This window comes from Phyllobates terribilis, unplaced genomic scaffold, assembly GCF_046119375.1.
Source record: "Phyllobates terribilis strain yellow unplaced genomic scaffold, ASM4611937v1 Scaffold_27__1_contigs__length_16484149, whole genome shotgun sequence".
NCBI lineage: Eukaryota > Metazoa > Chordata > Amphibia > Anura > Dendrobatidae > Phyllobates > Phyllobates terribilis.
This window is the reverse complement of record NW_027362787.1, coordinates 14569668-14591279: the sequence shown is the minus strand read 5'-3', so window position 1 is coordinate 14591279 and position 21612 is coordinate 14569668. Positions and strand designations below refer to the sequence as shown.

The 21612-nt window shown below is 50.7% G+C and overlaps 1 long non-coding RNA gene across 1 annotated transcript; it reads left to right on the top strand.

Moving 5' to 3' along the window:
• The first annotated feature begins 11206 nt into the window (after positions 1 to 11206).
• On the top strand, positions 11207 to 11883 carry LOC141176492 (uncharacterized). The gene is made up of 3 exons (XR_012253173.1): positions 11207 to 11314; positions 11397 to 11644; positions 11733 to 11883. It is a non-coding gene; the product is annotated as an uncharacterized lncRNA (long non-coding RNA).
• The last annotated feature ends 9729 nt before the right edge of the window (positions 11884 to 21612 follow it).

Genomic DNA, 21612 nt, shown 5'->3' with positions numbered 1-21612 from the left:
CCCTCGGCTGACTGTGGGGCGGTCAAAAAACTACCCCCTCGGCTGACTGTGGGGCGGTCAAAAAGCTACCCCCTCGGCTGACTGTGAGGCGGTCAAAAAGCTACCCCCTCGGCTGACTGTGAGGCGGTCAAAAAGCTACCCCCTCGGCTGACTGTGGGGCGGTCAAAAAGCTACCCCCTCGGCTGACTGTGGGGCGGTCAAAAAGCTACCCCCTCGGCTGACTGTGGGGCGGTCAAAAAGCTACCCCCTCGGCTGACTGTGGGGCGGTCAAAAAGCTACCCCCTCGGCTGACTGTGGGGCGGTCAAAAAGCTACCCCCTCGGCTGACTGTGGGGCGGTCAAAAAGCTACCCCCTCGGCTGACTGTGGGGCGGTCAAAAAGCTACCCCCTCGGCTGACTGTGGGGCGGTCAAAAAGCTACCCCCTCGGCTGACTGTGGGGCGGTCAAAAAACTACCCCCTCGGCTGACTGTGGGGCGGTCAAAAAGCTACCCCCTCGGCTGACTGTGAGGCGGTCAAAAAGCTACCCCCTCGGCTGACTGTGAGGCGGTCAAAAAGCTACCCCCTCGGCTGACTGTGGGGCGGTCAAAAAGCTACCCCCTCGGCTGACTGTGGGGCGGTCAAAAAGCTACCCCCTCGGCTGACTGTGGGGCGGTCAAAAAGCTACCCCCTCGGCTGACTGTGGGGCGGTCAAAAAGCTACCCCCTCGGCTGACTGTGGGGCGGTCAAAAAGCTACCCCCTCGGCTGACTGTGGGGCGGTCAAAAAGCTACCCCCTCGGCTGACTGTGGGGCGGTCAAAAAGCTACCCCCTCGGCTGACTGTGGGGCGGTCAAAAAGCTACCCCCTCGGCTGACTGTGGGGCGGTCAAAAAGCTACCCCCTCGGCTGACTGTGGGGCGGTCAAAAAGCTACCCCCTCGGCTGACTGTGGGGCGGTCAAAAAGCTACCCCCTCGGCTGACTGTGGGGCGGTCAAAAAGCTACCCCCTCGGCTGACTGTGGGGCGGTCAAAAAGCTACCCCCTCGGCTGACTGTGGGGCGGTCAAAAAGCTACCCCCTCGGCTGACTGTGGGGCGGTCAAAAAGCTACCCCCTCTGCTGACTGTGGGGCGGTCAAAAAACTACCCCCTCGGCTGACTGTGGGGCGGTCAAAAAACTACCCCCTCGGCTGACTGTGGGGCGGTCAAAAAGCTACCCCCTCGGCTGACTGTGGGGCGGTCAAAAAGCTACCCCCTCGGCTGACTGTGGGGCGGTCAAAAAGCTACCCCCTCGGCTGACTGTGGGGCGGTCAAAAAGCTACCCCCTCGGCTGACTGTGGGGCGGTCAAAAAGCTACCCCCTCGGCTGACTGTGGGGCGGTCAAAAAGCTACCCCCTCGGCTGACTGTGGGGCGGTCAAAAAGCTACCCCCTCGGCTGACTGTGGGGCGGTCAAAAAGCTACCCCCTCGGCTGACTGTGGGGCGGTCAAAAAGCTACCCCCTCGGCTGACTGTGGGGCGGTCAAAAAGCTACCCCCTCGGCTGACTGTGGGGCGGTCAAAAAGCTACCCCCTCGGCTGACTGTGGGGCGGTCAAAAAGCTACCCCCTCTGCTGACTGTGGGGCGGTCAAAAAACTACCCCCTCGGCTGACTGTGGGGCGGTCAAAAAACTACCCCCTTGGCTGACTGTGGGGCGGTCAAAAAACTACCCCCTCTGCTGACTGTGGGTCGGTCAAAAAACTACCCTCTGCTGACTGTGGGGCGGTCAAAAAACTACCCTCTGCTGACTGTGGGGCGGTCAAAAAACTACCCTCTGCTGACTGTGGGCGGTTCTCAAACTACTCCTAGTGCTGGCGGGCGGGTTCTAGTACTGCTCCTGGCGGGGCGGCTCTAGTACTGCTCCTGGCGGGGCGGCTCTAGTACTGCTCCTGGCGGGGCGGCTCTAGTACTGCTCCTGGCGGGGCGGCTCTAGTACTGCTCCTGGCGGGGCGGCTCTAGTACTGCTCCTGGCGGGGCGGCTCTAGTACTGCTCCTGGCGGGGCGGCTCTAGTACTGCTCCTGGCGGGGCGGCTCTAGTACTGCTCCTGGCGGGGCGGCTCTAGTACTGCTCCTGGCGGGGCGGCTCTAGTACTGCTCCTGGCGGGGCGGTTCTAGTACTGCTCCTGGCGGGGCGGTTCTAGTACTGCTCCTGGTGCTGGCGGTTCTAGTACTGCTCCTGGTGCTGGCGGTTCTAGTCCTGCTCCTGCTGCTGGTGGGCGGGTCTAGTACTGCTCCTGGCGGGGCGGTTCTAGTCCTGCTCCTGCTGCTGGTGGGCGGGTCTAGTACTGCTCCTGGCGGGGCGGGTCTAGTACTGCTCCTGGCGGGGCGGGTCTAGTACTGCTCCTGGCGGGGCGGGTCTAGTACTGCTCCTGGCGGGGCGGGTCTAGTACTGCTCCTGGCGGGGCGGGTCTAGTACTGCTCCTGGCGGGGCGGGTCTAGTACTGCACCTGGTGCTGGCGGTTCTAGTCCTGCTCCTGGTGCTGGCGGTTCTAGTCCTGCTCCTGGTGCTGGCGGTTCTAGTCCTGCTCCTGGTGCTGGCGGTTCTAGTCCTGCTCCTGGTGCTGGCGGTTCTAGTCCTGCTCCTGGTGCTGGCGGTTCTAGTACTGCTCCTGGTGCTGTCGGTTATAGTACTGCTCCTGGTGCTGGCGGGGCGGGTCTAGTACTGCTCCTGGCGGGGCGGGTCTACTACTGCTCCTGGCGGGGCAGGTCTTGTACTGCTCCTGGCGGGGCGGGTCTAGTACTGCTCCTGGCGGGGCGGGTCTAGTACTGCTCCTGGTGGGGCGGGTCTAGTACTGCTCCTGGCGGGGCGGGTCTAGTACTGCTCCTGGTGATGGCGGGTCTAGTACTGCTCCTGGCGGGGCGGGTCTAATACTGGTGCTGGCGGTTCTAGTACTGCTCCTGGCGGGGCGGTTCTAGTACTGCTCCTGGTGATGGCGGTTCTAGTACTGCTCCTGGTGCTGCCGGTTCTACTGTAGTACTGCTCCTGGTGCTGGCAGTTCTAGTACTGCTCCTGGTGTTGGCAGTTCTAGTACTGCTCCTGGTGCTGGTGGTTCTAGAACAAACCCTGGCGGATGGTTCTGGAACAACCCCTGGTGCTGATGGGCGGTTTTAGAAGTACTCCTAGTGTGCAGTTCTAGTACTGCTCCTGGTGGGCGGTTATATAACTACTCCTAGTTTTGGTGGGCGGTTCTAGAACTACCCTGGTGGGCGGTTCCAGAACAGCCCCTGGTGATGGTGGGTGGTTCTAGAATTACTCCTGGAGGGCGGTTCTAGAGCTACCCCTGGCGGGTGGTTCCTGAACAACCCCTGGTGATGGTGGGCGGTTCTAGAATTACCCCTGGTGGTTGGTTCTAGAACTACCCCTAGTTTTGGTGGGCGGTTCTAGAACTACCCCTGGTGGGCGGTTCCAGAACAACCCCTGGTGATGGTGGGCGGTTCTAGAATTACTCCTGGTGCTGGAGGGCGGTTCTAGATCTACCCCTGGCGGGCGGTTCCTGAACAACCCCTGGTGCCGGTGGGCGGTTCTAGAATTACTCCTAGCGTGCAAGTCCTCGTGGGCGGTTCTAGTACTGTTCCTGGTATGCTCCTGGTGGGCGGTTCAAGAACTACCCCTGGCGCCAGTGGGCGGTTCCAGTACGACCCCTGGCGCCAGTGGGCGGTTCCAGTACGACCCCTGGCGCCAGTGGGCGGTTCCAGTACGACCCCTGGCGCCAGTGGGCGGTTCCAGTACGACCCCTGGCGCCAGTGGGCGGTTCCAGTACGACCCCTGGCGCCAGTGGGCGGTTCCAGTACGACCCCTGGCGCTAGTGGGCGGTTCCAGTACGACCCCTGGCGCCAGTGGGCGGTTCCAGTACGACCCCTGGCGCCAGTGGGCGGTTCCAGTACTACCCCTGGCGCCAGTGGGCGGTTCCAGTACTACCCTTGGCGCCAGTGGGCGGTCCCAGTACTACCCTTGGCGCCAGTGGGCGGTCCCAGTACTACCCCTGGCACCAGTGGGCGGTTCCAGTACTACCCCTGGCGCCAGTGGGCGGTTCCAGTACTACCCCTGGTGCCAGTGGGCGGTTCCAGTACTAACCCTGGCGGGCGGTTCTACACCTACCCCTGGTGTGCGTTCTAGAACTACTCCTGGTAGTATACATCTATTCTATATTTTTCTATTTTAACTATTGTATGTACATTGGTGTGAGTGCCTGTCTCTACGGTGTCACTTACTTAACCGTGTATTCATTATACGTTTTTTAAATTTCCTATTTTTGCAGAATTTGACTATTTAGTTTGGTTGTTCTTGATTGGTTCTTTGGCATTCCTAGTTTGTCTATGGGCTCAATGCAACAAAATGAGTCATCTAGCGTCAATGAACTTTAACCACCTTCACTGCACACGTCAGTGTTGTGTCCTCCTCTCCCCACCCCCAAATAGCTGCAAAGTCCCACCTGTATAGTGGAGCCCAAGACCACACTCTGGATCTCTGGCACTCCTGATGTCACGTGCAGGGGCCCCAGGAGCCTCCGAACACCACACTGACATCTGTCTGCTCTCCTCCACAACTGAGCAGCAGCAGAAGCCCAGCTAACAGACATTGCTGTCACTGCAAACACTCATTGGATTAACTGACACGATGTCAGCGAGTTTCTGAAGATCCGGATACTGCAGCCATGAGATCTGTGGCTGCATTAGGCAGATGGGACATTGCAGCTAATAGAGAGTAAGAGTGTAACAGAGATGGCCCTAAACTGCATTTAAAGGGAATCTGTCACCAGGTTTATTGCCACCTGATCTGAGAGCAGCACAACGTGGGGACAAAGATCCCCAATTCCAGTGACGTGTTGCTTTCTGGGCTGATTGCTGTAGTTTTGATAAGAGATCCTCCACAAGCAGGAGACTGCCACCAGATGACTAGTAAAGCTTCTGCCATGTAGTCCAACCCTGTCCCCACAATGGATGGATAGTTCTGTACACTGTGCATAGGCAGAAAGCTACCAATCAGTGATGTGGGTGGGGTTATACAGAGCCCAGCATTCAGAGCATTTGTAGATCTGCAGCAGACACAGTTACTCTGAACTGCACCAAGTGATCCATCACTGTAATCAGGGTCTCTGCCCCTAAGTCATGCTGCTCTCAGATGAGGCAGCAAAATCCTGGTGACAAATTCACTAACCCCATCCAGATTCAGGTGCAAGTATTAGAATTGATTCTCATGCTCAAAATTAAATGTAAAGGCAAGTGGCTAATGGCAGGCAATAGGTACAGCAAGGTGTGGAAGAGTTACCTGCAGGATTGTAGGGAACAAACTTCTCAATGTCGGGGTACTGCTGCTCGTCTGTCTTATCAGAAGTGCCAGAAACCTAGAGGGGAACAGGAACCAGGTCACAAGCTTCATTTATCCAGTGTTTGCCATTAGGTTCTCCATATATGATCTGAAAAGGAGTCAGCCAAGCCCCTGTGGCATAGCTGTGGCCTGGCCATACACTGTTTGGCTAGCAGCCATCTCTCCCAACATACAGATGAGCTCTCATGTGTTCTGTGGGGAGGAGGGTAATCTGCTGCCTCTAAGCAATTTGTCCCTAGAGAACAAGGAGCGGGTATTTGAACTGAACATTTGTTAGGGCAGCCAGGAGACCCCCATACACATTACACAGCTAGATTAGCCAGATATTAGCCCACTTTAATCCAACAGATAATAATGGGACTTGTAATAGTAGAATATGCCATGTGATCTTCTTGCAGATGTTCCTGTGGCATTTTAGGATTATGTAGATACAAGTCTGTACATCAGTACAGGGCAGAACACAAGAGCGGTGTATGATCAGAGCTGCGGTAATACATTATACCTGTATAACAGCTGGCGCAGGCTTTGGCACTTTCCGGTCTCCTTTCAGAGGCTGCCCGTTCTTCTGGGTCATTACTTGCTTGTTGACATTTCCCAGAGCTTTTCTTGATGTTTTCCCACTTGATGCAGAACTGCGCACTTTGCCCTGGTGGCTTTTGACAAGCGACTTTCCTATAGGGAAAAAGTCAAGTTACTTACCGGTAACAGGATCTTTCGGAGACCATGACAGCACCATGGGGGGGGGGGGTCAGCCCACCAAGGACAGCAAACCTACAGGCTTAACAAGGGGTGCCACTTCTCGCCTCAGTTTGGATTACAGAGTATTGAGAGGACTGCCAGGATAAACATAGCAAACAATCACAAAATGACTCTATCATACACCACCCATTAAGTCTGAAATTCTAACAAACAGAGTGCTCCCACAAACATGAAGGGAGGAAATATAAGGGTGCTGTCATGGTCTCAGAAAAATCCCGTTACCGGTAAGTAACTTATGACCATCGGTCGACCATGACAGCACCACGAGAGAATTGTAGAGATTAAGAAGTCTTGGGAGGGTCCACAGCTTGGAGCACCCATCTCCCAAAGGTGAGGTCAGATGAAACACCCATATCCAGTCTATAGTGCCTATAGAATGTAGAGGGAGAAGACCAGGTAGCAGCCTTACATATGTCTATCGAGACACCCGTCTTCTCTGCCCAGGAGATAGACAGCCCGGGTGGAGTGAGCGTTCAACCCTTGTGATACTTCTTCGTCACTAAACGCATAAGCTAGAGAAATAGCCTCCCTCATCCATCTAGCTACGGGGACTTTGACTTTAAACCCTTTCCTAACCCCTTGGTAGGATATAAACAATGAGCTCTCTTTCCTAAAGTCTTTGGTAACCGAGAGGTACCTAACCACACAACTCCTTACGTCTAATGTATGCAACTCTGCTTCCTTCTGGTTACTCGGATTAGGACAGAAGGAGGGTAGTACTACTTCCTGAAGTCAGTGGAAATGAGTAGCTACCTTAGGGAGATTCTTAAACCTGATCCTGCCTATCATCCAGGATTTGAGTAAATGGTAAGGCCGTAGACAGAGCCTGAATGTGACCAATCCTCCTAGCAGAGGTTAAAGCTATTAGTAGTGCTGTTTTAAGGGAGAGGGATTTAAGGGTTGCTAATTCTACCACTGGGCGTGCCACCTGCTGGCCGTAGAGGTTATTGCAGCACTCCCTTTGGAGTCGGCACACATGTGGCCGGAACTTCCTGGTCCGGTCACGTGACCACCGGGGCGCACAGCAGCATCATGCCACGCCTCCGGCTACATAGAGAGACCGGAAGCGTGTGGCCCCGCCGTATCATGCGGCACTGAAGCTGCAACTTCCCACAGGGACACCACTGCCTGGCGCCAGAACGACACTGGGGCGGCCCACCCCAGACAGGGGCGCAGCTCCCCCTTACCATCTGGCACCAGCATGATGTTGGGGCTGCCAACCCCAGACAGGGGCACAGCCCCTGCTGCCATCCAGCGCCCATTTGATGCTGGGGCTGCCAACCCCAGACATAGGCGCCGCTCCACAGCCACTGACGCAGAGCGATGCTGGAGCTGCCGACCCCAGGCTGTGGGCGCTGCTCGACAGCTCGATTCTTCAGAATCCGTACATCTTCAACAGGTAAGCCTGCCACAGGTTCCCTTCATCAAGGATAGGAAACCAAACTGAGGCGAGAGGTGCCGCCCCTTTTAAGCCTGTAGGTTTCTTGTACTTGGTGGGCGGATTCCCTCTCTCGTGGTGCAGTCATGGTCGACCGATAAATAGATACTTTGAGGACTGTTCCCGAGCATCAATGGGCAAGAAACTGAAAGATTGCCAACACCAAAGCAGCAGTGGCAGAGTCTTCCAATACGCAAGGAACAGAATTATGCCCACCTGGATGTCAGGTGTACTAGTAATCCCAGCACCCATGCCCAATCTGAGCACATACTTGAAAATCATTTCTGCACTAAAAGTGAAAGAAAAAAAACCCACTGGAGTGGCACTTTAACCCCTTACCAACATGATTTGCAGTTACATCATATGCCAGCTGTGATATTTAGCCATCATCAACCTCTAATAGCCACATGTAGGGCAGAGCTCCACCTGTTAGAGACGGACAGCGGCATTAACAGCGAACTGAGAAGGGAGTCATGCCATGTGCCCATCTGTGCTCCTGTAACACGATCGTGGGATGCCATCACTGCCAGAAAGGAGTCTGCTGAAAAGACCCATGCCTGTCATGACAGATCTGTGAATGCTGGCTATATACTGCAGTATTGCTGTACGTAACAAGAAATCAGATGATTGCATGTTCAAGTCCCCCTAAGGCTATGTGCCCACGATGCAGAAATACTCCGGATTTTTCCTGAGCGTTTCTGCATCTCCCCTGGCAGAAAAAACGCATGTGGATTGTACATGTGGATTGTACATGCGGATTGTACATGCGGATTGTACATGCGGATTGTACATGCATTTTCCTGCCAGGGACATGCGGAAATGAAGAGTTCTTAACATGCATTTCCGCATGCAGGTTGTCAAGCGCTTTCCAAGCGATTTTAGCATCACTTGGAAAGTGCTTGTCAACTTGGTCACACTATATAAATCCATGCAAACGGCATGGATTTATATAGTGTGACCCGAGAGAATGTCAAAAAATAAAAAATAAATCTATACTTACCTTCCGATAGACCCCAGAGTCTTGCTTCACTCGGTGCTGACTGCAGGCAGATCGCGGTACACTGCACTGAAGGACCTGCCGACGTCAGCGTCGCGTGACCCATCACATGACTATGACATCAGCGCAGGTCCTTCAGTCCATCGCGATTTGCCGGCATGAGAGGAGGAGCGCAGCGGGGGCCGCCAGAAGGTAAGTATCATATTTAGTTTTTATTTTATTCTTTTTTTCACAGTTTCTATAGTACCCGGGTCCGGAGGACGGTCTCCTCTCCTCTAGACCTGGGAACCATCCGCACATTGGAACGCGTGGATTGCGCATCTACATATACAGTGATGCGTAATCCATGCGTTCTAATGCAAGTAAGTGGTGGCGAAAAAGCAGCACTTCCACAAAATAATTGGTAGTCCTGCGTTTTTTTTCCGCAATGATAATCCGCAGCAGAAATTTCCGCAGCATGTGCACAGCACATGCGGGTTATCATTGGGGAACATGGCAGGCCTTCTACCATGTGTTTTTTAAGCGTTTCTGCAGCATTTTTGCCGCTGCGGAAATGCTTAAAAAATGCATCGTGGGCACACAGCCTAAGGGGACAAAAAGGAAAAAGTATAATCTGAACCTTCAAATCACCCCTGCCCCTCTATGACCCATTTTAAAATAAACCATATGGGCGTTACTTCTGTAAAAGTCCAATCAAAATATAAAAATAATTTACCTGATCAGTGAACGGCATAAAAACAAAAACCCTCATATGGCTGTATTGACAGAAAGATAAAGTTACTGCTCTTAGAAGAATAAGAAAAATGCAGAGATGGGAAATAACACGGTCAGGAAGGGGTTAAATTCTGCCACTTCTATAGAAAATTGAACCCATTTCGCTGACTGCTTTCAATGGCAGCCAAATAAGGCAGAGGGTTAGAGGAATACTGACCTTATATTGTAGACTTCTAGGATGCTTAAGAAGTGGACATTCCCTTTAAGCTACATTGTGCAGACAAAGCCATGGCAGTGTAGAAGGCCGACAAGATCTCAGTGGAAAGGCTGCAGGTTTGCGTCTGCATTAGGCAAGTTATAGAGGTAGAAGTGTTGGGACCTTGTTGCTGTGCAGGTAGAATCTGGAGCCTCGGCACCGTCCTGCGTAGCCCATACTACAGGGAGGAGCAGCGCCATGTGTAGTAATCTGAGCAGGATAGTCAGTGTTCAGCCAGCACTGATGGAGACTGACACCCCAACTCATTACCCAATACATGACAGGCTTAAAGAACCTCTCCCATCAGAGCTTATCCTCTTAGTATATTGTAATTATATAGAACTGTGTACTAACAATTGCTCACTTTACCTTTCTACCCAGTAAATTCTTTTCTATGTAGAAACAGGAAGCATCAGGAAGCCTCTTCCCTGCAAAAATCATTCTCCTCTTCACCTCCTGACCCAGCTGCTCCCTCCTCCTCTGCAGGGACTTATGACTCATGCAGGAAAAGTTCACCTTGTGGTAACATAGAGATTAGAAGGATTCAGCTAGTCAGTTTTTAATCACATCTCTTTTCCATTAGGTAAATGACAATAAGCTGGGTAGAAAGGCAAAATGAGCAATTGTAAGTACACAGTGCTATATAATATGATTACTGCAATATATAGAGAATAAAAACTGATGGGAGAGATTCTTTAAAGATGGGTGGGCAAAAGTAAAAGCAAAGTTTATTATGAGGTGGACTCCACTTAACACTTCTGGTGAGGCGCACCATAGTGATGGGGTGCACTTAATTTATGGAAAGTTGTGACTCAGGTGGCTTCACCATGCTCCGTCCACTTGGCAGAGCTGGAGTGAAAGTGCTTAAATAAATAAATATATATATATTGAGTGCAAGGGATAATTTTATTTAATCGAACACGATGACAAAATCCCAAACCGACCCAAATTCATCTTCAAAAAGGCACGTAACCTAGGATCAATTATAGCCCCCACAGTAAGGATACACACCAGTTCTCAAAAACCTCAAACCCCATTCCATCAAAAACTAAAAGGCTTCTTTCCATGCAAAAAATGTAAGACATGCAAAACCCTAAACACACCAAAACAACACACTGTCAGCCACCAAAAAGAAATATACCCCATCACAGATTTTATAACATGCAACACCACAGGGGTCATATACGGGCTATATTGCCCATGTGGCAAATTATATATAGGCAGAACAAAAAGACCTATGAACATCAGGATCAACGAACATTTAAGGAACATCAAAAATAAATACATGGGCCACCCTCTCTCAAAACACTTTATAAAAAAACACAATGGGTCAATAAAAGGAATTAAAATAGTAGGTATACAAATCGTCCACAAGAACTGGAGACAAGGAGATTTTATTAAGAGCATGTCCAGGAAAGAAAGTGAGTGGATTTTTAAACTGAACACCTTAAGACCAAGAGGATTGAACAGCGAAATAGAGCTCTTTGCATTTAATGACTAACAAATTGACCTATGACGTCACCAGCCCTGCATATATAAGGACACCATTTGACTGGGTTAAGCCATCCCTGAGGAAGACAGCCGCAGTTGTTGAAACGCGTCGGACTGACCCTTAACACAGCTAAAGAGGCGCCCACAGGCCTCCGTACCTTGTGCACGCTGCACACCACGTGACCCCACGTCACGCTGCCCCACATACTCTCTCTCTCCTCCTCCTACCCGGAAGTAGCGAGCACGCGGCAGTCACCGGCCAGGACTCCGCTCTCGCTCCGGACCTCGACCACCCCCAGACGGTGAAGCCCTCTACAGACCGTAAGTAACAACGGGCCCCTGCCCCACCAAGTCCATACTGTACGCAGCTGACCCTCTAACGGTTTTTCCCTGTTCCCCGCAGTACTTGCTATCAACCCCTTCAGTTGGGCTCTGCACCAGCCACCCTCCCTATTGCTGAATCTGGCACCCACTGTTTCCAGCCAGAGCCTCCTGGTGCACCCAACATAGGAAAACATAAGCCTCCTACTGTATCCTATCTCTGGTTACCTCTGACATAACTATAGCCTCCTACTACAGCACCCTGCTGTATCTACATTATGGAGACCTGAACCAGCATCTACTATTGACACCCTAATCCCTACGAAGCAGGTAAATCACGATCTCTGGGCAAAAACTGGAGGCTACAGCCACAATCCAGTGATACCTTAACAGATACACCCCCGCCCCCTCCCTACAGATCTCTATACAGCGAACAGAGGCATTACATGCTAGTACAAGCCTCTTGCTGCATCCTACTTCTGACCTCCTCGTGCTACCTCCACTCAACAAGGGACCAGGACTACTACCTCCAGCTCATTCTAAGACGTCCCTGGATGCCCCTTGTACCTACCAACAGGTAACCCCAAAACTCTTGTCTCCAAGGCTTGTACCACAGCTACATCAGTTAATTTATGATCTATCCCTATTCCTTCCCCCTGCAGATCTAACTCAGATCATCAACCCACAGCCGTGTGTGACATATCCTCTACCTCTCTCCAAGAAGGACCAGGACCGATACCTCCTAGTCATCCAAAATAATCAGGACACCCCCCGCTACCCTCTAGAAGGTAACTAATCCAAAACTACCCTCTTTGAACCCTGTACCTTAACCCTTGAGCCCTGCACCCTATTCTTAATACTTGTCTCCTCTCACTCCCTATAGTACTGCTCCGGTGAATCAAGTATTATCCACACAGCCTGCTGACTGTCACACCAGTAGCAGTGCTACTGTGGATCAACAGCTAACTACTACCACAGTCTATTGAGTACCATACCAAGAACAGGTAACTCACGACCCAACTCAGAGTCCAGCAGAGACATCTCTGTCGAGTTCCACCCCCACTTATCCATACATTTTTTTGTGTACCCCACTCTAGGTACCCCTCGTCCTCCCTCCCAGGCACCAACACGTGCCACCAGTGAACCTCCATACCCCATACGAGGCACCAGTATCAGGTAACCACAGACAAACAGATACCTACCCCTTCCCCCATCGCTTATTAGTATACCATATTTATACATTCCTATTCTATCCCACCAGGTCTACAAGCCTTTGCCTCCTTATACATCTACTGCAACCGAACATCCTCAGACTACGAGGGAAAAAGGCCTATTTTTATCAATCAGTGATTACCTTGTATCAGTGGACACCGATCTATTTATCGATTTTATAACTTTTAATACTTTTAATAACTATTCTTATATCCGACCCAGTGACCTCACTGAGTCTGAATCATTTTAACTAGCTATTTTTAAGCACATGTTCGATTAAATAAAATTATCCCTTGCACTCAAAATCTCTCGTGCCGTCCTTCTGTTCACTACCACTAGCGCAAATTTACTTCTTCTCGGCTATATCAACACTTATTTGGACAACCCTGGTTCCCTGTCCACAAATTTGCTGCCACTAGTAGTGACGAGCCCACAGCGCCTCCTGTACCCATATACTAACCAATTATATATATATATTATATAAAAAAATTAACATCTAGTTGCATAAAAGTTTTGACCTGTCAGAGTTCTGCTAGAAATCTATTAAACCCCTTGATGAATTGGGGCCAGATCGGCCGTTACCTTTAGAAACCACTTACCGGCACCTGATAGTTGTGCACGATCTCTGGACAACAGCGCAGCATTAACATCACCGTTCTCCTGGTCACTGTAGATCACGGTCGCCATTATAGTCAGATTCTGCAGGCAAAATATAAGAATGAGCCACGTTTCATTTTAGAACACACCAACAAGTAGTGTCCTCCTCACCAACCCCTGGACAATCTCCTGACACCACAACTCAGGAATATTAGAGGAGCCCTTCATAATGCTGGTCCTTGTCAGGAGGAGTATAGCGTGAGCTCAGGAGAGGAAGCCATTCCTGGTAAGCAGGTGCCCAGTGTTATAGCGATGATCCTCCTACAGATGCCAGGACCAGAGAATAGAGGACTGTGCCTCCAACCACAGCAACAACCCATTACAGGAACCGGACAGATCCATAGAGCCATGAGCAGCACTGATCAGTAGCCATGTCTACACTGCAGCAATTACCCATTACCGGAACCGGACAGATCCATAGAGCCATGAGCAGCACTGATCAGCAGCCATGTCTACACTGCAGCAATTACCCATTACAGGGACCTGACAGATCCATAGTGCTATGAGCAGCACTGATCAGCCGCCATGTCTACACTGCAGCAATTACCCATTACAGGGTCCTGACAGATCCATAGGGCTATGAGCAGCACTGATCAGCAGCCATGTCTACACTGCAGCAATTACCCATTACAGGGACCTGACAGATCCATAGTGCTATGAGCTGCACTGATCAGCAGCCATATCTACACTGCAGCAATTACCCATTACAGGGTCCTGACAGATCCATAGTGCTATGAGCAGCACTGATCAGCAGCCATGTCTACACTGCAACAATTACCCATTACAGGGACCTGACAGATCCATAGTGCTATGAGCAGCACTGATCAGCAGCTATGCCTACACTGCAGCAATTACCCATTACAGGGACCTGACAGATCCATAGTGCTATGAGCAGCACTGATCAGTAGCCATGTCTACACTGCAGCAATTACCCATTACAGGGTCCTGACAGATCCATTCTGCTATGAGCAGCAGCCATGTCTACACTGCAGCAATTACCCATTACAGGGACCTGACAGATCCATAGTGTTATGAGCAGCACTGATCAGCCGCCATGTCTACACTGCAGCAATTACCCATTACAGGGTCTTGATCGATCCATAGTGCTATGAGCAGCACTGATCAGCAGCCATGTCTACACTGCAGCAATTACCCATTACAGGGACCTGACAGATCCATAGTGCTATGAGCAGCACTGATCAGCAGCCATGTCTACACTGCAGCAATTACCCATTACAGGGTCCTGACAGATCCATATTGCTATGAGCAGCACTGATCAGCAGCCGTGTCTACACTGCAGCAATTACGCATTACAGGGTCCTGACAGATCCATAGTGCTATGAGCAGCACTGATCAGCAGCCATGTCTACACTGCAGCAATTACCCATTACAGGGTCCTGACCGATCCATAGTGCTATGAGCAGCACTGATCAGCAGCCATGTCTACACTGCAGCAATTACCCATTACAGGGACCTGACAGATCCATAGTGCTATGAGCAGCACTGATCAGCAGCCATGTCTACACTGCAGCAATTACCCATTACAGGGTCCTGACAGATCCATAGTGCTATGAGCAGCACTGATCAGCAGCCATGTCTACACTGCAGCAATTACCCATTACAGGGTCCTGACAGATCCATAGTGCTATGAGCAGCACTGATCAGCAGCCATGTCTACACTGCAGCAATTACCCATTACAGGGACCTGACAGATCCATAGTGCTATGAGCAGCACTGATCAGCAGCCATGTCTACACTGCAGCAATTACCCATTACAGGGTCCTGACAGATCCATATTGCTATGAGCAGCACTGATCAGCAGCCATGTCTACACTGCAGCAATTACGCATTACAGGGTCCTGACAGATCCATAGTGCTATGAGCAGCACTGATCAGCAGCCATGTCTACACTGCAGCAATTACCCATTATAGGGTCCTGACCGATCCATAGTGCTATGAGCAGCACTGATCAGCAGCCATGTCTACAATGCAGCAATTACCCATTACAGGGTCCTGACAGATCCATAGTGCTATGAGCAGCACTGATCAGCAGCCATGTCTACACTGCAGCAATTACCCATTACAGGGACCTGACAGATCCATAGTGCTATGAGCAGCACTGATCAGCAGCCATGTCTACACTGCAGCAATTACCCATTACAGGGTCCTGACAGATCCATAGTGCTATGAGCAGCACTGATCAGCAGCCATGTCTACACTGCAGCAATTACCCATTACAGGAACCGGACAGATCCATAGTGCTATGGGCAGCACTGATCAGCAGCCATGTCTACACTGCAGCAATTACCCATTACAGGGACCTGACAGATCCATAGTGTTATGAGCAGCACTGATCAGCCGCCATGTCTGCACTGCAGCAATTACCCATTACAGGGTCCTGACCAATCCATAGTGCTATGAGCAGCACTGATCAGCAGCCATGTCTACACTGTAGCAATTGCCCATTACAGGGTCCTCACAGATCCATAGTGCTATGAGCAGCACTGATCAGCAGCCATGTCTACACTGCAGCAATTACCCATTACAGGGTCCTGACAGATCCATAGTGCTATGAGCAGCACTGATCAGCAGCCATGTCTACACTGCAGCAATTACCCATTACAGGGTCCTGACCGATCCATAGTGCTATAAGCAGCACTGATCAGCAGCCATGTCTACACTGCAGCAATTACCCATTACAGGGTCCTCACAGATCCATAGTGCTATGAGCAGCACTGATCAGCAGCCATGTCTACACTGCAGCAATTACCCATTACAGGGTCCTGACAGATCCATAGTGCTATGAGCAGCACTGATCAGCAGCCATGTCTACACTGCAGCAATTACCCATTACAGGGTCCTGACAGATCCATAGTGCTATGAGCAGCACTGATCAGCCGCCATGTCTACACTGCAGCAATTACCCATTACTGGGTCCTGACAGATCCATAGTGCTATGAGCAGCACTGATCAGCAGCCATGTCTACACTGCAGCAATTACCCATTACAGGGTCCTGACAGATCCATAGTGCTATGAGCAGCACTGATCAGCAGCCATGTCTACACTGCAGCAATTACCCATTACAGGGTCCTGACAGATCCATAGTGCTATGAGCAGCACTGATCAGCAGCCATGTCTACACTGCAGCAATTACCTATTACAGGGTCCTGACAGATCCATAGTGCAATGAGCAGCACTTATCAGTCGCCATGTCTACACTGCAGCAATTACCCATTACAGGGTCCTGACAGATCCATAGTGCTATGAGCAGCACTGATCAGCAGCCATGTCTACACTGCAGCAATTACCCATTACAGGGTCCTGACAGATCCATAGTGCTATGAGCAGCACTGATCAGCAGCCATGTCTACACTGCAGCAATTACCCATTACAGAGTCCTTCCAGATCCATAGTGCTATGAGCAGCAATGATCAGCAGCCATGTCTACACTGCAGCAATTACCTATTACAGGGTCCTGACAGATCCATAGTGCAATGAGCAGCACTTATCAGCCGCCATGTCTACACTGCAGCAATTACCCATTACAGGGTCCTGACAGATCCATAGTGCTATGAGCAGCACTGATCAGCAGCCATGTCTACACTGCAGCAATTACCTATTACAGGGTCCTGACAGATCCATAGTGCAATGAGCAGCACTTATCAGCCGCCATGTCTACACTGCAGCAATTACCCATTACAGGGTCCTGACAGATCCATAGTGCTATGAGCAGCACTGCTCAGCAGCCATGTCTACACTGCAGCAATTACCCATTACAGGGTCCTGACAGATCCATAGTGTTATGAGCAGCACTGATCAGCAGCCATGTCTACACTGCAGCAATTACCCATTACAGGGTCCTGACAGATCCATAGTGCTATGGGCAGCACTGATCAGCAGCCATGTCTACACTGCAGCAATTACCCATTACAGGGACCTGACAGATCCATAGTTCTATGAGCAGCACTGATCAGCAGCCATGTCTACACTGCAGCAATTACCATTACAGGGTCCTGACAGATCCATAGTGCTATGAGCAGCACTGATCAGCCGCCATGTCTACACTGCAGCAATTACCCATTACAGGGTCCTGACAGATCCATTCTGCTATGAGCAGCACTGATCAGCAGCCATGTCTACACTGCAGCAATTACCCATTACAGGGTCCTGACAGATCCATTCTGCTATGAGCAGCACTGATCAGTAGCCATGTCTACACTGCAGCAATTACTCATTACAGGGTCCTGACAGATCCATAGTGCTATGAGCAGCACTGATCAGCAGCCATGTCTACACTGCAGCAATTACCCATTACAGGGACCTGACAGATCCATAGTGCTATGAGCAGCACTGATCAGCCGCCATGTCTACACTGCAGCAATTACCCATTACAGGGTCCTGACAGATAACATACAACATAAAAAATTTTTTTTATGGGCATCATAAACACCCTTTAAAAAAATTTGTGGGTGTTGCATCACGGACCACGGTCACCCTGGTGATATGGTGGTGGATGATGAGGAGAAGGAGGAGGACAAGAGCAAATAGCCACCAAAATCAGGAAGCGTATACCCATGTGTGGGTGTGAAAAGGTGCATGTGAATACACCTCCCAAAAAAAGACACTGGTTTGAGTTTATGTTACGCTGCTTTCATACTGTGGTGTTGAGAAGTCTGGCCCAATCCAGCCCTTGTTCATTTTTATAAGAGACAGCCTGTCAGCATTTTCAGTTGACAGGCGGATGTGCTTATCAGTTATAATTCCACCAACGTCACTAAAAACCCGCTCTGATAAAACACTGGCGGCAGGGCAGGCCAGGACCTCCAAGGCGTAGAGAGCCAGTTCATTCCACGTATCCAGCTTGGATACCAAACAATTATAAGGCACAGAGGAATTACAGAGGACGTTGGTACGGTCGGCAAGGTACTCCCTCAGCATCTTCCCAAACTTTGCTCTCCTTGTGAGAGTACCCCGAGCCTCAGGGCCTGGGAGGGGCAGAGAAAATTCTCCCAGAACTTGGACAGTGTTCCACTGCCTCTGCTGGATTGGAGTTGTGTCTCTCGCCTCTGCTGCTTAGTTGTCCAACGAACTGTGACCTCTGCCACCAGCGTTTTCAGATTTTTAATAGTTCCGCAACAAGGGCCTTCTGGTACTGCCCCATTTTTGTAGACCTGTCCGCCTCAGGAATAAGAGATAGAAATTTCTACTTGTAGAGTGGGTCTAGAAGTGTCACCAACCAGTAATGACGGTCACCCAAAATTTTGAGAACGCGAGGGTCATGGGAAAGGCAGCGTAACAAACTCAGCCATGCGTGCCAGACTGCTAACAGGCAATACTTCTGTGTCCTCACCAATAGGACCACTGACCATGCTCTCCTCCTCTCTGTCCTCAGACCATCCACGCTGAACAGACGGTATGACAGTAGTGCAGATAGTACCATCTATAGCGCAGGAAACTAGCTCCTGTTCTTACTCCTCCTCTTCCTCATTGTCACCCAATCCACATTGGGATGAGATGAGGCTGGGCTGTGTGTAATCACCCTGTATGGTTCCTTGCTCCATCTCATCGTGCTCCGCCTGCAGTGCATACTCTTTTATTGTGAGCAGAGAGCATTTCAGAAGACAGAAGCAGGATGGTGACGCTAAGGCTAAGTGCCCACATAGCGTTTTTCAAGCGTATATGCTGTGGAATTTCCGCAGCATAAATGCTTGTTAAACGCTAGGTAATCTGCCCCCCATGGTCCCCAAGGGGATTCCGCAAGTTCTATGCCCATGCTGCGGATGTTTCCGCAGCGTTTATGCTGCGCTCAAAAATCCGCAGCATGTCCATTAATTTTGCGGAAGCGCAGCGTAATCGCCGCCATTGACTTGCATTGAGACGCACATAATTCGTGTCAGTACATTTGTACTCACGGATTATATGCGTTTCAATGTGCGGATGGTACCCAGTTCTGGAAGAGAGGAGACTCTCATCCAGACCTGGGTACCATTGTACCTGTAAAAAAAAGAATAAAATAAAAAATAAAGTTTATATTCACCTTTTGATGGCCCCCGGTCTCCTTCCCTTTGCTTGCGGGCAGGACTGAAGGACCTGCGGTGAAGTCACAGTCATGTGACCGCAGGCCCTTCAGTGCAGTGTCCTGCGATCAGCTAGCAGACAGAAGCGAGCGCAGCTACACACGCCGGGCCATCGGAGGGTAAGTATAGGTTTATTTTTTTATTTTTAAACATTCTTACGGTCACACTATATAAATCCATGCTGGTTGCATGGATTTATATAGTGTGACCTAGTTGTCAAGCACTTTCCAAGTGATGCTAAAATCGCCTGGAAAGCGCTTGTGAATCCGCATGCAGAAACGCATGTGAAAACGCTTCAAATCCGCATGTATTTGGCAGGAAAAACGCATGCATAATCTGCCAGGGAGATGCAGAAATGATGCAGAAATTTTCTGCTTCATTTCTGCATCGTGGGCACATAGCCTAATTATGACGTCATCGCCACTCACCATCTTGGTGGAGTCCTCAAAGTTTTGGAGGATATGTCTGACATCCATGTCCACTCCTGAGGTGTTACGTGTGGAGTCTGAACTGAATACCGACGGCCTTGTTGATGCTGGTAGTCAACAACTGCCGTCTTCTGCTCACAAATCCTTCCCAACATCTGCAGTGTAGAGTTCCAACGCGTAGGGACATCACATACCAGTCTATGAGCCGGAAGCTGCAAACGCTGCTGAAACACGGCAAGGGTGGCGGAAGCTGGAGGTGATTTTCTAAAATGGGCACACAGGCGGCGTACTTTAACAAGCAGATCCGGCAGCTCCAGGTAGGATTTGAGACAGCGCTGAACCACGAGGTTAAGCACATGGGCCAGGCATGGTACGTGTGTGAGCTCGCCTCAGAGCTGCCACCAGGGTCCGGCCATTGTCACACACGACCATGCCTGGCTTTAGGCTCGGCGGTGTGAGCCACAGATCTACCTGCTCTCCCTCCACTGTCTGATTCCGGAGTGACTGACGAGCACAGCGGCCCCAGGTCTGATATAGACCTGATGACTCTGTGCGGCCAGCCAATCACTGTAATGCCACAACCAACATGGCTGCGGCATTACAATGAGTGACAGGCAATCCCTGCATGTTCATTAGCTCGGTAAAGAGCAACAAACACGCAGGGAGGGGACTCGAGCTCCCGCCGAGCAACCCCGGAAATACTTGGCGAGCGTGGAGCATCTCGAGCAGTGAGATGCTGGGGCGAGCACCGAGCAGTAGAGAGCATGCTCGCTCATCACTAGTCTTCATGCATCAGGTCCATGTATTCAGCAGTACATGATTCATCTGCACTACCACAGACTGTAGAGACAAGGAGAAGAGGAAACCCCAGAGAATTAGTAGGGAGGTTTCTCTCTAACTACAGAAGCTGGGCGAAGAGCAGCTCATCATTCAGCCCTATGCTATACCAGCATCCACCACCAGGGGGAGCCCGGGGAACAGACTTGGGTTATAGAGCCCATATATGAAATCCTATGCGCAGGGCTCCCCCTACTGGTGTCTAGCGGCAGCGCAAGACTAGAGTAAGCCACAGGAGAGCCAACATGGCGACATTACAGCTCCCGGCACACCAGCACCATCAGGACATAGGCGGGCATGCTGGGAGTTGTAGTCTCACGGCAGCTGACAAGCCAGCGCTTGTCATGTAACGGAGGTAATAAGACGCCATAACACAAACCGCCCTCCACCAGCAGCGTCACAGGCAGGGAAGCCGGGAACGTATTCACAGACGGTTACTAGACACCGCCTGACAGCCGCTCCTGAGAGCGGAGCGGACACCGATAAAGAGCACGGACGGGAAGCCGGGACCGCCGATCCAGAACTGTCATCAGCGCGTCCTGATTGGTCGCTGCCCCGGCACCTCTGTAATCTGATTGGATAATGGACGGGCCGCTCTTATTGGCTGGAGACACGTTACCTACTCGCCTGTAATAGCGCTATAATAGTCCTGTTATCACTGTACAGGGGAGGAGCTTGGCTGCGCTTTATAGGGGGGGGTTATAGGATTTCATCCCTGGGGGGTCTCATCTGTTTTATCTTATGTAACGTAAATCTGTAGGCTCCAAGATACATAAAAGCACGGGGTTTCCTGTGTCCCTGCTGGGCTCTTGTGGTTATTCTCAGTCCTCCTCTCCGTCCTCCCCTCCGTCCTCCGCTCCTCTGTCCTCCGCTGCAGAATATTATAATATACAGCTCATCTACTGCAGAATATTATAATATACAGCTCATCTACTGCAGAATATTATATATACAACTCATCTTCTGCAGAATATTATATATACAGCTCATCTACTGCAGAATATTATAATATACAGCTCATCTACAGCAGAATATTATAATATACAGCTCATCTACTGCAGAATATTATAATATACAGCTCATCTA